The sequence below is a fragment of the Carlito syrichta genome, unplaced genomic scaffold (genome assembly GCF_000164805.1).
Source record: "Carlito syrichta isolate Samal-C Ts95f unplaced genomic scaffold, Tarsius_syrichta-2.0.1 Scaffold311437, whole genome shotgun sequence".
Taxonomy (NCBI): domain Eukaryota; kingdom Metazoa; phylum Chordata; class Mammalia; order Primates; family Tarsiidae; genus Carlito; species Carlito syrichta.
In genome coordinates, this window is record NW_007255533.1 from 4567 (window position 1) to 7584 (window position 3018).

The 3018-nt window shown below is 49.7% G+C and overlaps 1 pseudogene across 1 annotated transcript; it reads right to left on the reverse strand.

Annotated features, from left to right (window-relative positions):
* Positions 1 to 1239: 1239 nt before the first annotated feature.
* On the reverse strand, positions 1240 to 2632 carry LOC103271205 (annotated as a pseudogene). Its single transcript, XR_505033.2, has one exon. The product of XR_505033.2 is annotated as a cell division cycle protein 20 homolog pseudogene (transcript).
* Between the last annotated feature and the right edge of the window lie 386 nt (positions 2633 to 3018).

Below are 3018 nucleotides of genomic sequence, written 5' to 3' on the forward strand. Positions count from 1 at the left end.
CTGTTACTTCAAGTGTCCACAATTTTTTTGTGGTGGGTGGGTGTTGGAGTCTCACTCTGTCATCCAGGCTCTAGTGCAGGGGCATGTTCACAGCCACCGGAGACTCTACCTGCTGGGCTCAGATGATCCTTCGACCTCACTCTTCCAAGTAGCTGGAACTACAGGCACATGCTATCATGCTCAACTAATTTTTTGTTGAGACAAGTTCTTGCCAAGTTGCCTAGGTTGGTCTTGAAAGCTGAGCTCTAGCAATCCTCTCACCTCAGCCTCCCAAAGCGCTGGGATTACAGTTTGAGCCACCACACCCAGCTAAATGTTCATCTTATTTAAAAAATAGTATCAGAATTCTAGTGACACAAAAGAAAAAATGTATTTGGGACCAACTGTCCAACAGCAGTGCATCTGAACAGAGATCACAAGACTCTCTCTCCTCAAATCCCCATTTTAAGATGCACCCTCATGTTACAACACCCTTATACAAGGCTGTGTATAAGTGTAATCAAAAACCCTCAATGAGCCGGGCTTGGTGGCTTAGTTTACAATCCCAGGAGTTTGGGAGACTGAGACAGAGGATTGCCTGAGCCCACTTGCTCGAGATCCTCCTGGGCAACTTGACAAGACCTCACCTTTCCAATAAATAAAAAAAAATTGCCAGGCTTTGTAGCTTGTGCCTATAGTTTCACCTACTTGGAAGGCTGAGGCGGAAGGATCACCAGAGCCCAGCAGGTCGGCTCCGGGGTGGTTGTGAGCATGCCACAGCACTCCAGCCAGGGCAGCAGAGTGAAACTCCAACTCAAAATGAATAAATAAATAAACCATCAACTAAAGACAAGATAGAAGGAGTAGAATGAGCATACTGAATGATGGAGGAGGGATGTATGCCCTCGACTACACAAACTGCCCCCACAGGCCCTATTTAAAATAGAAAACGCACTAGTATTGTGCATTGGTTTCCCTACAGCTCTTTATTCCTCCGTGTTCATAAATGCCATACTTCCCCCGCATTTTTTTTTGAAAGACAGACATGACTTTATTAGAAAAATAAAAAACAACTGAGGTGATAGGTTGGTCTTTAATGAATGCCTTGGTGGATGAGGCTGCTTTTGGCCGCACTAGCCTTCTCCCACTCCCGCCATGCAGAGTCCAACTCCAAACAGTGCCATAGCCTCAGGGTCACATCTGCTGCTGCTGATGCCACTGTGGCTCCATCTGGGCTCATGGTCAGACTCAGGACCCGGGATGCGTGACCTTTGAGCTCAGCCACCTTGGCCATAGTTGGGTACTTCCAAATAACCAGCTGGTTCTGGGCAAAGCCATGGCCTGAAATGAGCTCCTTGTAGTGGGGAGACCTGAGAATGGAGCACACCTGGGAATGGGTATCCACAGCACTCAGACAGGTCCCAGAGCAGACGTTCCATATGTGAATGTGTCGCTCACTGGTGCCCCTCCTGTTGCCAGGACATTGGACTGCCAGGGACACCAAGCTACAGCCTTGACAGCCCCTTGATGCTCGGTGAATGTTTGCAAAGGAACCCAGCCACCCTCTCCTGGAGCACTAGGCCGCACATTGACCAAGTTATCGTTGCCACCACTGGCCTAATGTCATCCATCTGGGGCCTAACGCAGTCCACACATTTCCTGGCTGTGGCCACTCAGTGTGGCCACATGGTGTTCCACCACTCGAACATTGTGGTGGTGGATATGGCCGGCGCGTGAGCCACTGGAAAGGATATAGCTATTCCAACTTAGGGAACCCACTGGAGCAGAGTGACTGGTCATATTTCAAAGCCATTTCTGCTGTTGCACATCCCATAGCTGCACCTCAGCACTGCTGGTGCCCACAGCCAAGTAGTTGCCCTCTTTGATCCAGGTCACAGAGGATACATATTCCCCAGGCTGCTCCATTTGCAACAACTAAAGGATGTTACCAGAGCCAGCATTCCACAGGTACACGCTGTTATTCAGTGCCACAGCCAGTACGTTCCCAGAGCTCCAATCCACAAGGTTCAAGTAGCAGTCATTTCGGACTTCAGGGGCATCCAGGATCCGGTCTGGCAGGGAGGGAGTGTAACGGCAGGTCTTTTGGCTGGAGCCAGGTGTGGCCTTCTGGCTGTAGAGTACTTTCAGTCTGTTCTGGTAACCCTCTGGGGCATTTTGTGGTTTTCCACTGATCCGTAAGATCTTGGCTTCCTCCACATCAAAACCGTTCAGATTCAAAGCCCAGGCTTTCTGATGTTCCTCCTTGGTGGGTGTCTGGTTGTCCTCCGGCTGATTCTCCTTGCTTAGAAGGAAGCTGGCCACCTCCATCTGAGAAGCGCTGTGATGGGGGATATAGCGGTCGCTGCCAGGCTTGCTAGGAGTGGTCTGAACTTTGGAGCTGGATTTGCCGGGAGTTCGGCCCGGAGTCCTGCCGGCGCTGTGAGATCGGTTGGCGGCCCGCATGGGTGAGGGGGACGGGCCTGCGACCTCCTTGGCCTTGCGGGGGGGGGATGCATTGGGGATTGGTGCGTCCAGCTGCAGAAGCGAGTGCAGGTCACTCTCGAACACGAACTGCACCATGGACGCCGGGAGGGGAAGGGGTCCTCCGTGCGTCGGTGCCCGCTGAGCTCGTGCACTCTTGATTAGGTTCCAATCCCGGACCCCCCGCGTTTTTAAAAAATGTGCTGATGAGCTCACATGTAATAAATCCTACAGGGGTAAATTGTTCACAAATTACCATAATACTGTCTCATTTCCATGATCATGTTTTTAAGTTTGCTGACAGTATTGCATATTTTGGAATCACAAATAAAATCCATTGGAACACGTGATGTGAACCATGTTTTATTTTTAATGCAGATTTTCACACAGGTTTGCACATTACATATAATGACATGAAAGCTGGTTCATCAAAAATAAAAAACCTTGTCTCTGAGGTCATGGAAATTCAGGAACATCAATTTTAGGAGGCTACTTGGAGGGAGAAATGCTCCCAAGGATTTCCATTTCCTAGACAGAAAAATTCTGCAGATAGGCCCC